Source organism: Anopheles arabiensis, chromosome 3, assembly GCF_016920715.1.
Source record: "Anopheles arabiensis isolate DONGOLA chromosome 3, AaraD3, whole genome shotgun sequence".
Taxonomy (NCBI): Eukaryota; Metazoa; Arthropoda; class Insecta; order Diptera; family Culicidae; genus Anopheles; species Anopheles arabiensis.
Window position 1 is genome coordinate 44,494,414 of NC_053518.1, and position 13,297 is coordinate 44,507,710.

A 13,297-nucleotide genomic window follows, 5' to 3' on the forward strand; every position below is an offset into this window, starting at 1 on the left:
AGGTGGCAGTAGCATGACACTATCTGCTAGTGGCGCTTCTAGCTGTTCGCTAAACTGGTCATTGAGTAATTCATCAAAGTACTGAGCCCACCGCGAGAGGACCTCTGGCTGGTTACTGACCAGATCTCCATCCTTGTTGCGACAGCAGGTTACCTTAGGTACAACGTTGTTTCGGTGGCCTGCTATCGCTTGGTAAAACTTTCGTGTCGGTCCGTACGCCTCTCTGGTTTGCTCGAGTTCCCGCATGTTTTGCTCTTCCAAAGCATGCTTCTTGGAGCGGTGAACTCGTTTCTCTTCGCGTCTGAGCCGTGAATATTCCTCTGCGCATGCCCGCGTTCTATGCCGTTGCTGCATTGCTCGGTATGCAGTATTCTTACGTTCGGTCACTAGTCTGCATTCATCGTCGAACCAGCCAGATTTGGTGTTGCCACGACTTGGTGGGAGTATATTTCTTGCACAGTTTATTATTTTTGTTTTTAGAGCGTTCCACCTCTCGCTCGTAGTTTCATATCTGTTTTCTGGTAGTAGAGACTCGTCTAAAGCGGCTTTGAATTCCTGTTGGACAGTAATGTCCCTTAGAGAGTCCGTGTTGAGCCGAGGCTGCGTGTTTTCTCCGCCCCCATTGGCGCGGGGGCGGGCGATTCTACAACGTATCACTAAGCCAACCAAGTAGTGATCGGAATCGATATTGGCTCCTCGATAAGTTCTGACGTTTAACAGGCTCGACTGTCGTCGGCGGCTTATTAACACGTGGTCGATCTGGTTGAAGGATTCGCCATCCGGGTGCGCCAATCAAGTTTAAGTAATGTTAAATGTAAGGGAGACATTTCTTTCGCAATTAAAATATTGCTTTAACGTCGATCATGGATAAATCGTACGGTACATGCTTCGAAGAGGATTGGACGTCTGGGGAAGGCAAAACACGAGGAGCGAATAAAAACAATTTGTGTAAAAATACCTCATCTCTCATCATACAAACACCATTGTGTGTAGGTTTATCCCTTCCTGTGAATATGTGCTGGATGATTTATGAATCAACTAATGGACGGAAACTACACAAATTAGCACAGTTCTAGCTTCATGCGGGGTCCTTTCCAGCAGGCCATGTTAACTGCGGCGTTGAACCGTGGCACACTTATCACTCCATTCAACATTCATCATTTCATGTAGAAATCTTAGGTATGAAATCCTCTGTGCCCGTGTGCATTGCCGATTCTTTCCGGAAAAAACGAGAGCAATTTTGGTTATGGCGATTGTGGACACGCTTTTCGTGTGACGGTCGACCACATACTGGCAAGAACGATCCATTTCCAATTTCCGAAAAGCTTCCCTGCCGTCGGCTCTCGACATTGAGCGGCGGAAAATGAAACGAAAGGATTGAGGAATAAAATTAATTAATGTTTGCTGTCAGTCAGTCTAATGGCTTAAGCTAATTTCCAGGTTGTGACACACAAACATACCCTTCCCAGACCCGTGGTGTCTAGGAGCGTTTGAACGCATGAGCGAAATTTAATTTTATAAGTATGTTGTAATCTATTCTCTATATCACGCTTCGCAGCATAGTTTGTGTGCGGTTTGCCGAGACGAGAAAAGTTAAATTTCGATTCAAAGGGAGAAATAAAGCGGTGCAATGGTGTAAATTTGGATAGAAGACAGTCGATATTAGCAGCTCAAATAACAGTACGAGAGAGTTGAAAATGCCTTCAATGTTGCAATCTGATAATTAGTTGATAAGTGTACATTTTAAAACACAACAAGTACATTTTGAGTATAGTGTACTTACATACATTTTGAGCGTACATTTTGAAACACAATAACTAATATCCAACGTAGAGTAGTACGTTGGCTACACAGCTAATGATTAACAAATGACAAACTATAAGACTCGTTTGTGACATATATGACTTCAGCCATATTTGCTTAGTATCTACAATTTTTAAGTATCTATGGTCGGCTTAATATTTATTTTCGTTTAAAGTATGGAATCCGTCCGTTCCGTTCAACCAAATAACGGAACGATAATGATTTCATACAACTTTTACATAAGTATTACATGTTTAATTTTGTTGTCGAATATAACCGTAAGCAACTCAAATTTAAAATAAACACAATGTTCCCAACATTATTAAATAGTGAAAATTAAGTTTAGATAAAAAAAAATCTCCCTCGTTGCTATGAAAGGTTGTTTTCTCCAGTTTGTATTCCCCTATTTTTCCCCTAGTATATTACACCCTCGTATTTAAATGTTCACAAGCTCACATATCTCACCATGCACAGCCTTAAATATTATCATACTTTGTGGGCAAACATGATTAAAAGTCACTACAAAGGGGAAGTATTAAGTTTTCACTTTCACTGTTGTCTAGGAATTCTGATGACTGGACTTTCTCATGTCTAAACGACATTCCTCATGAGTAAGTTTGTTCACAAACGCGTGATGGTTTGTCGTGTCACTATGGTGAGTCACCGAATACCGTCTCGCTACTAGCTACGCTAGCGAAGGGGAAAACTCGTGTTATGAATCTCGGGTGCCTGAAAACTCACCAGATTCCCCATGGAAATGTATCTCGCTGGTGAGATATATGCAGCTTCCTAAAATATCTCACCGAATATCGTCTCACTACTGCCTAAGCTAACGAAGGGGAAAACTCGTGTTATGAATCTCGGGCGCCTGAAAAATCACAATGGAAATGTTTGCCGCTGGTGAGATGTATTTAGCATCCTAAAATATCTCACAATGGCATCGGTGTCACCAATACTAAAGCTGGCCAATAAAATTGAACATAACACAGGAGAAACAATTCGCAGCATCCTAGTAAGAGAGTTTCGATTGCATGTTTTCTCGGGAGATGCTTTTCGCACGAGCAAAGAGTAAAATCATCGGTAACTCAGGAGGTAACCCACGCGCCGAATCCAATCAAAACAGGATACAACACCCCAAACACGACGGCATCATAGCCAACGCACGGATGGAAACATCCGCGCGAACATTCGACGTCTGAAGCGGAGTCAGTCACTCGCGGATACTGCACGCAGTAGGATTCGTATGTTTTGTGTATTTTTGTATTGTTCGTACATCTACGCCAGGATAGGTGCGATGGATCCAGATGTCATTGTGAATGGTTAGGGGCATGCATTACCTTAGATGTTTTGATGATGGTATTACTTACCACAATGTAAGTCGAAAAACCCCTAAGTGTGTGTAATATATTATCTGTGTGTAGTGTTGCAAAAAATAATGAGAGAAGAGTAAACTTCTCTATTTTCATATCAAATCCTTCCGAAAGCATTTTCTTCCGGTCCAGTGCGGTGTATGTGTGTTGAACTACGGAGCCGACCTTTATCTTCTAAGTCTAGAATGACTATGCCACATAGAAAATCCGCCTTGTCCAGATCAGTGGATGCCCAAAGTAGGTAGCCAAGCGAAACGAGCTTTTGAAGAGTCGGCCATCCTGTCTGGCCGCAGAAATGGAATCGTCTGGAATCCTTATCATTCAAATCGCACGACTGGCAGCAATAACAAAGTAGTGCCTGCTAACGATAAAGAAGCTTCGGGGCCAACGAAGAGCAGCCCGAACAAACGAAAAAGGACAACGTTTATAAAATTGTCTATTTGATTTAGATCTTCTCTCTGAACGGTTTTGTTTCGGCTCGTTGTTTCGCATTGATGCTATCGTGGTAAATGTGTGAGAGTGAGTTTGTTTGTGTCGGTATGGTGCTTTTGAAGGTGTATGTAAAAAAACGTGCGTGCTAGTGGATTTTTTCTTCTTGGATTGTGTTCTTCGAATTGCGCAAACCGATACTGTGGCATTTTACAATTCGGTGGTTCGTGGAAAACGAGATAATAGTGCTGAAAGTGTTTCGAGTAGCCGAGTGGGAACGCAACTAAACCAGAACAAAACAACGACACCGTGGATGGTTTTGCGAGAAATCTAAATTCATTCTTCTGCTGATCGGGAATTGGGTGAGCGCGCTGTTGCGGTAGCACATGGTGCACGTGATGTTCCCAAACTCGGTGTTTATTTTCTGATACCGTTTTGTCATTCTTTCGTGCAAGGTTTTTCTTTGTTTGTGGTCGGCATTTCACGCCATTGCAATCGCTTTTTCCATCCCGCCATGCTGCTGCAAGTGATTCTCGTCCCACGGTTTATCGAAGTGGTAGGAAATGGAAAATGAATAATACATCTGTCAGTTTGCTAAGCTGGGCCAACTGAAAGGTTTGTACTCGGCGTGCGCTTGTGTCGGTGGTGAATCCGATCCCCTCTTCCACCCCCCTAAGACCCACTATCTCCTCTCATGCACACACACATACATACAGCACGCAGGTCGGAGGAAGATCACATGAAGACAGTCCAGCGTCAGCGAAAATCTGGACCAAAGCCCAATGTTCGAACTAATGAAATGCAGTTCACCACAGACGACCGGAAGAGAAGGGCGAGACAGTCGCGTTTGGTGACATCCGACAGTGAGTGTGTCCTTTGTGCCGGCCGTGATAGCGTTCCTTTTGCAGATGAGCAGTGTACGGCTTTGCTTTGTCCTGTTTAATTTTTTTTACTCGCGCTGTGAGGCTTCTGCTTTTGACACTACCGGGGCAATGCAAAAGCAGGAGCTGACGGTTTGAAGTGGATTTCAATTAACCCGGCTTATGGTTGAGTGATAGGTTTCTGTCGGAGTGGCAGGTCTTGGAAATCCGACTGTAAAAAAGCTCCCGGACAGCAAATGGTAAGCATCAGAAGGATAGGGCTATTTTTTAGATTTGTTAAATTCTCTTTCATAAATTGTTCTTATGAGTTCGAATGTTTCGTTTCGCGTGTATAGATATATTTATAATATTAGATAAAAAAAACGTTATCACTTTACTATTATAGGTTTAGTTTCTCTGATCCCTAAGTGGAACAGCCATATAAATTAATGGCAATTAAAAAGCATGTGAAAAAATAATAGCAATCAAAATTTAGTAATAATAAAATAATAAGAGTAGTAACAATCAACAGTCAGCATCAACAACAGTGCAGCCGAGTGTAGCAGATTATTTGAGTTTCCTAAAACTAGCCAGTCTCATGGTACAGTCATCAACTCGTACGACTTAACAACATGCCCGTCATGGGTTCAAGCCCCAAATGGACCGTACCCCCATACGTAGGAGTGATTATCCTGCTATGGGGGGTAATCAAAAGTCATTGAAAGCAAACCCCACAGGTGGTACAGGCAGGCCTTGACCGACAACGGTTGTTGAGCCAAAAAAAGAAGAAGAAAACTAAAAATACACAATTGAAATAAACACTCAGAAACATACGTTACTGAACATCGTGAGGTTTTAGAGAAATTTAGACCTAGGGGATGTAATAACTGGAAAAGCTTTGACTCTTGTTTGGTAATCACGTTAGTAAAACTAACACGTAATATAAAAAATAAATTGAAAACGAGGTTCCCACTAAATAAAAAAAACAAAAAGGTGTGTAAATCTCGAAAGGTTTGGGGAATTAAACCAGTTTGAATTATTTCTCATAACTGAAAATACTAATTAAAAAAATGAATTTTGGAAGATTGACTGTGGTGTATGTTCTTCAACATTGAATTGATTCTTGTTTTCATTAGTTATAGTCCTACTGCTCCCCATAAGCTGTTTTTACAATTTTAGTTGCTTTAGGAATCTGCAAAACATGTTATGGCTAATGATTATTTTGCTAAACTGTAACGATTATGTGAATTTAAGGTCGGCTAAAAGAAGATAATAGATACTAAATCAATGAACATGCTTTGCCAATATGCATTATTTGATAAAAAACAAATCAATATGTTGTATACTGTCTTTAAGATCATCGTGAAAAGTCAGTATAAATGCTGACGTTGGAGGATTATTGCTGTCAGCATCAAAATCAAATTTTTTGGTTCAAATCTGACGTGAGTTTATAACCATTCTGCAAAACACACCTATACTTTTGTTGTATCTCCTACCGTAAACAAAAGTCATAACCAACCGCACGCGGCTTTGGTAAAGATTTACGGTCGCTAAAATCAGTCCCATCGGCATTATATTCGATCCGCTTGACCCCTCCGCTCCTCCTTGCCGGGGGAACGAGAAGCCGTTTGGATTTGGGTCAGATCAATGACAGAGACGATATTTTTTCCTCCGTTTTGTTTCATTCTTGATTGCGGTCTACGGTCGGCTCAACGAAGGCTAATAATTCTGCTTCAATCTCTGCGAAGTAGGAATTACCCAAACATCCAATGGCTGCTCTGTGATGAAATGGTGCGTGTCCCCATTAAATAACGATATAGCATAAATTCGATCAACTAAAATAGTACGATACGTACAGAATTTAAAAATTGAACCTTCACACTCGCACACTAAAACACATCGCTTTTTAAGAATATATTAAAAATGAATGGATTTACGATGTATATTGTGAATTAGACACATATTTCATGTTCACTGCCTTGGGGTTCTAAAAGCAAAATGTATCGTTTTCTAATGAACATAATAGGAGGAGTGTTTATTCAGTTTATTTTTAGACTGTATGTTTACTAGGGTATGTGGAGGAGAAAGGCAAATCTCAATCACTAAAATGCTACCTTCCGCATTGTGTTGTTATTTGTTTCCCATAACCAATTTGCGATTCCATTTGGATGGAGAATCATCAACAAATAATCCTCAAGCACACTCTGGTTAAACTTTCATTCTAATCACTAATCGTACTCTTGTTGCAGAAATAGAAACCAAAAATCATTCTGTGCTGTTCGTATACATATTTGATGCTTTCTTCAACAGGCCACTCTCCATCTACCCTAGTTACAGAAGAGTTCAGGATTAAGGAAAGAGAAGCAAAGCCAGATGTGCAATCTGCCCTTTAATACAAATCAATCGTTGCTTTGTTTCGCTTGATGAGATGGGTTAGCGATGGAGCTAGGCAATTGATCGAACCCGAATTAGGCGATAGATGGTAGCGGATAGGATTGGAATGGGTACACTGGAAAGGCCGCAAATAATCTGGAAGATTGCCGAAATAATAGAAAAACAAGACAAAAAAACCACAATAACAAACAATACCGCAATGAGCAGAAAAAAGAAAATAGAAGCCCGAAACCATTATGGCAGATGATTGATTAAGCTAAACATCTCCTTCTTTCGGCTTGTAATTTAATAGCTTCCTATGAGCCAAAATTCATGAAAATTCGTACGGGTGTGTACACACAGATGTTACTGAACACATTCACTGCACGTTGGTGAATATTTGCAGAAAAAAATGCCACTGATTAGTCGTGTGCCTTGTCCGTATGACGCAGGAAAAGTTTGCCTTGCAGTTGGCATCATTGTAAAGACAATAAAAATAACAACAGCCCGAAACAAATCAGGGCGAGCAGAGAGTGAGTGAGCAACATGGAATGCAGAAAACTAGCTATAAATCATCATTCATAACAGAGACTAAAGATACCCGAACATGGACACAAAACACTCACACATAAACGGGCCGTTGTCCACCGGTATTGGGTGTATTTTGTTTTGTCCTTGGTTCAATCGTTTTCGCAGTTTGTGACAAGACACAAGAGTTTTCACAAGGCTTACGTTTACGCTACGGGTGGATCCCTGTGACAAGGAAGCAACGCAAATGATGCGATTGAGTCGTAACGGAGCGACGCGAAGACCCGCTGGTGGCGAGTTTGGTTCGAGATTCATACGGCAAATAATTGATTCTTGGCACGTAGCTACGACTACGGATTATTGTCATTCGTTATCCTGTTCTGCATGGTCCTCCTGATGCGGGGCAAACAGTACTAGGACCATTGAGAAAAGAGGGACGGAGAGAGAGAGTGAGAGAGATAGAGAGAAAGATATGATATTTTTCCAACTACCCTCACCGATAGAGAAACATAGAGGTGGAAACTTTCCAAAATCTCCCGTCGTGAACGTGTGCTGCTGGCGGGGTGCGATTGAGTACGAATCCTGTTGCTAGTTTCGAGGCCATATTCTTGCCTTTTTTGTGTAGCGCACTTTATCTTATTTTTCCTCGCATCGGAAGCGATCCTGGGCGATCCGTAACGAGTGCCAAGAAAGAAGAATCGTTAGTTTGTCCGATTTTTTGTTCGTTCCCACTCTGCTCTGTCATATTGTAGTTGTTATTTTGTGTTGGTAAAGCGCGCACGAGCATGCAACGGGGGTTTGTGCGGAATGCGGCTAGCCTAACGAATGCCGCTGGTTGGGACGTTGCTTTGAGCGCTTTAGTCAGACTGCAGCATCATTTATTCGCGTCAGGATAATGAGAAGGAACAGCGATTCGACATTCATTACACGCGGCGTTCCGCTCGGCGTTTTTTCATCTTCTTCCTTATATTCATTTGTGAGGCTTGAGCTCTTTGTGTTGATGGTTTAAGAAAAAAGGGGTGTTTGGGGATGGTAGAAAACGATGGTAGTGCTGAACAGACCGACGGTGGTGGAGCAGTGGAAGGAAATGTGATATTAATGGTACATTACGTTAGTTTGTGCTTTATGGTTCAACCACACGCCCGCAGAAATGGCTATCGAGCTGTTTTTTTGTTGTCCATCTCAGTCACCATCAGCTGCGGGTTTTCAGCTCGGATAGCTACAGTGCGTGTCATCATTTGTCATACGGGTTCTTGGGGGCAGCTGAGATTTATTAAGAGCCTTGCTGCGAATGCTGTGGGTCCTTCGTACACCTCAAAATGAAAGTATGTACTGTTTGTTGTGTAGAAAAAAGGTTTAGTGCTCCGGCATTTACCAAGGAGAATAATCCCGTGTGACGAGTGTTTCGCATAACTGGTGAAATATTGGAACAGATTGAACACATTATGTCGTCGCCTCCAGCACACCAGGTTCGACATGTTTAAAAAAAGGAATTAAAATAAGCATTTAATTGTATATTATGTTATTGTAAAGAATGGTGTTTAGGTCTTAAAGGCATTGTCAGTGTTTCTAACTATTTTAGCATACTTTTTGGAGCACTGAAATATCTTACAGAAACGCTAATTGGTTTGAAGTTGGGTACATTTCAACATCCGCATCCGCGATTATCTAAAAAGAGAAAAAATAAATTATTAAAAAAAGTATCTTTCTAATATACTACATTCATGAAATGAAGGAATTGATGAAATATTTATTTTATTTGGTTTTTTTTCCTTAACCAAAAATAAGGAAATGGTTGATTTTTAAGTTTTTGGATGGATTTAGTTGCGTTTTTGCATATTCTTTTAAAAGTGTTTACATTGCACATCAGCTGATTGCTGTCAGACATTTTTCAATGTCAAATATGTCTTTTCGCTATGTATTTCATTCCTTGTGGCCGCACGGTATCACTTTATATTACAAAGAGATAAGAAAGTATACCAACTTTGTCAGATGATATGAAATCCGCTGTATTGTTCCTACGAAAGACACTAATTTGTCCCATTAAAGCGTTCGAATGCTTTGATAATGATGATGCACACCGCATTACTTAAACGCTTAAAGCGTACTACAAGAATGGAAAAAATTAACCCCATGTTGCCCTTGAATAACAAACCTCCCTTGGCACAGACGTGCACCCGTGTTACTTTCCCTCCTAGCGCCGTTAAGCGAACCCACTCTATCGGGTAAACGTAGAGAGAAGAAATGCTGAGCTTTTTATCTTGAAATACTCACCAGTGCACGGCTGAGTATACGCCATCCGCAATGGGTCGCCTATTAAAGGGGTAATAATTGGTCACAAAACCTGAGAACCCCCGCTCTACCCATACCCATGGCCACTGCTTGTTCTTAGTAAATTGAGCACGTAGCGCGTAAGGGATTGTCGTGCTCATAGTGAGGCGCGTTTATGCGACCACAAACGACGGCTTGCCAATTCCCTGCAAGCTGCTGCAACTGAGACGAGATAAATGTTGAAGAACGAAAAAAGTGGGAACAGAATCAACACAAACATACCTGCACACATACACATTTATACATTTAGGCACATGGTTCCGTAGAGTGCAGGGGCGCTGGCATGTGCTTCACACGTGACGCAATTCACAAGATCATGCTGCAGTACGGAGGATAATGTTGCAATCGTATGAAGAACACCTTTGTGCCGATTGTTCCCTGCACGTCCTACCCCAAGTAACGCATAACGCCTGGTCAGATCGTTTTCTCATTACCCGTACTAAACCAGAGCATCAGGAGATGCTTTTGCGAAATGGAACTGATTCCTTGCGTGTCGTCCCTTCGTGTTCAGCCCAGCCGGAAGGAACAATTTCTTGTTTGCAGAAACAGCAAACGGAAGCTGCTAACAGACGATCTTCATACAAGTCATGGCGAGTGTGGCGGGCTTTGTTGCCCGATGCTCCGATGCTGACGATGTTCACAGTCGACGGTGTCTTCGTCAACGGGAGCTAACAACGTAATCCCTTAGCAAAGAGCGTTCGTACGCTTGTCAGACAAGGCCGGGATGCGCGTCTGCCGTCAGCTTCATCAGCATCATCAGCATCGTCATGAACAACAAGCTGCAGCCAGTTTGATAGCAGCAAACGGTGGCTCGCTTTCTGATCCTGTTATTGCAGGAAGCTCACGAGGGTACACGGGAACTGTACACCAACGGTCCCACCCACTCGCTTCTCATTTCCTCGAGCAATCCGTCAAAGGCGAAGCGCATGAAACGTTTCAATGTCGAGGTAAAATCCCGAAATAAAACAAGCTCAGCCAGTAGGTTGTTGAAACTATTCGAGGGCGTATGAGAGATGGACTGAATGTGTGTGAGATAGATGGAGTGAGAGAGAGAGAGAGAGAGATGGAGAGATGGAGAGCGAGTGAGAAACCTAACCAGCTGGTTGGTCTGGGTCGGAAGCAAATATTTTAACCTCATGAGCAAACTTTGATATGATTTATGCATCCGTTTGCATACTGTGGGACGGGTGCCGGCATCGTGTTTAAATGAAAACGATGGGTACACTTTCAATCAAACCAACCTGTACCAGCAGCAGCGTCTGCTGATTGCACCGTGGGAAACATTTGCCACAAACACAGGGAAAGACATGGACCAGAGAGGCATAGAGATTGGCGGCAGAGGCACCTCTGATTGGGAAAAGAATGAAGGATGGAACGTTTCTGTGGCAGCCGCACGTGAGCCAACGCTCTCGTTCGTCTCGCAATCGAAAACGGAAGGCAATCCTTCGTTTGGATAATTTATGGAATGCCAACTATTTTCCTTGCACCATTCCGATGCCGGAGAGATCTGTTTGAATAGTGCCTAATCTATTCCAATTTAACCTCGGCTGCCAGGTGAGGTGACCGAAAAAGGACGAAAAAGCCATCGCTGGCGGGCAAAGTGCACAGTGTCTTGCGGTGGGAAAGCGTGCAAAAGGTGAAGAAAGTTTTTCGACTCAATCATGAGAACGAAGGCCATGGGCAGCAACGGAGGCGGCTGACGGGGAATGGAGGAATGTTATTTTTGAGGCGCCGGAGCTGATTAAACCTGTCTCCTGCGGGTTTGGTTGCTGGATTGGGTGTATACTGGTGGCTTGCAGTGGCTTGCAGTTTGGGGATTGGGAAGGCCGTAAATGTTTCGCAGTCTGGCAATCATTTGGAAGAACAAATTGGTTTTATCGATCGAGAGCTTATTCAGGGTGGTATGAGAGGCAGCGTTTAATTGTTTATTTGTATTCTGAAGGGAAATGACGAAGAATAAGGTGTGGGTAAACGCTTTGCAGGTCGAGATGCACGATAGATACTTACATCTAAAGAACTATCGACGATCTGATTGTTGAATTATAATTGAAACAGTTTAAATTTTAACATTATAATTCAAATTTTACGCTACACATTTATTGAAAACACATCAATCGGATGAAAGCACTCTAAGTATTATATGATGAAAGCCGTCGCAAATAAAACAAATGCAAAACTTACATTCTGTTTATGTACAGCTGGTGTTGTTTAAAACGTGCCTTTTATCCTAAACAGAAGGACAACAATTGCAGAATTCGATGAAATGCGACGCGGTGCGCTGTACATTTCTCCTTGGAATATTTATTGCGTTATCTACATGGTCATAGTCCTCACAATACATTCGCTTTTATCAGTGTCTTTCATTGCAGAATGTTATACCGTCTAAAAATAATTCCTATCTCTAACGTAGTTGCATGGAAATATTCATCACAATTATGCTTCCCGTAAATCGCTTTACACAATGTATAAAGCAAACGCAAGTGATAAGCCTTTACCTCTAACCAATCCCATTTCAACAAAGAAAGAAAGTCAATCATCGTCTGCAAAACATATTTTTCATCGCCATTATCCATGAACCAGTTCCATCCTCTTCATTTCACGCTCACGAGAAATCGTTATCCATGCCAACAACTGGTGTCTTTGTGGGTGGTTCCATCGAGCGTGGAACGAACAAGGACCAGGCGCCTCCGTCGTATACCAGGCGTCTCCTTCGCATTTTTCGTTATCACAATCACATCCACTATTGAATTCGCCACAACCATTGGTAGGCGAGAAAGGCAAGCACTGGCTCGTTTGCTCGCTCTTCATCACACCAAACAGGTAGCAAACCGTGTCTTCTTTGACTGTGTCGAGGATGCCTTACCGAAGTAGAGATATATTATGCCATCAACAGCGAAGAGTTGTGAATGCTCACACATCAACCGGCAATGGCAATGTAGGGCAATGTGAGAAGGGCACAGTTTGCAGAAGGACATTTCATGCGAATTCAACAAGGAACGTATCTAGATCTTACTTTCTCACCACTGGTTTTCGAAGATGCGTTACCAAAATATCAAAACATCATTTGCGGCGCGTATGATTCGCATGGTATTACACGCAAGTTCAGCAGCGAGCAAGTAGGTTGTGCCTAACTCATTGTGTATGTGTATCAATGGCAAAATGTGTGATGAAGCACACGAAAGGATTGTCAGTGCATCAAGGATAAGGCGCTAAAAAGGCGTAAGAGGAAGCTGCTAGGAGTTTCTGAGAAAAGATAACAAACCCTATACCTTTTTCGTAGCGACACAGTGTACCATTGACGGCACAGGGTGTATTCGAAGCTACATAGATAAAGATGGTTGGGTCGTTTTCTTTGTGCAGTTTCCGTTCATTGCGAAGTTTTAGGGCGGAAAGTTCGTTGGTTGTTTGCTTCACACCGATTCGCAGTCATGGTTCGCTCCGGGTGTTTATAGGGTTATTTATTTTTCTCCGTTGGACCATGACTAGCCGTTTCTTTTTCAGCTGTGTTTTGTTGCAGAGCAGAACTGAAGGAAGCTACAACCACCAGCCAACAGAAATGGATGAATGTACTCTTTGCAGGCGGTCTTCTTACTTTCTTATCGC

General features: G+C 42.3%; 1 protein-coding gene and 1 long non-coding RNA gene across 9 annotated transcripts in view; one reads left to right on the plus strand and one right to left on the minus strand.

Annotated features, from left to right (window-relative positions):
• The first annotated feature begins 615 nt into the window (after nt 1-615).
• LOC120902307 overlaps nt 616-13,297 on the plus strand; it is an 87,827-nt gene continuing 75,145 nt past the window's right edge. The window contains exons 1-2 of one of the 8 annotated variants that reach the window (XM_040310964.1): nt 616-3,198; nt 4,661-4,722. The gene's annotated coding sequence lies outside the window, so the exon portion shown is untranslated. Of the gene's footprint in view, nt 3,199-3,225; nt 4,218-4,660; nt 4,723-13,297 lie in introns of those variants that run through there. The other 7 variants (XM_040310965.1, XM_040310963.1, XM_040310962.1 and 4 more) reach the window with 7 other exon arrangements.
• Nucleotides 8,729-13,297, minus strand: part of LOC120902317 — a 44,735-nt gene continuing 40,166 nt past the window's right edge. Inside the window, exon 3 of the long non-coding RNA XR_005739403.1 lies at nt 8,729-9,031. This is a non-coding gene — a long non-coding RNA (uncharacterized LOC120902317). The remainder of the gene's footprint in view (nt 9,032-13,297) is intronic.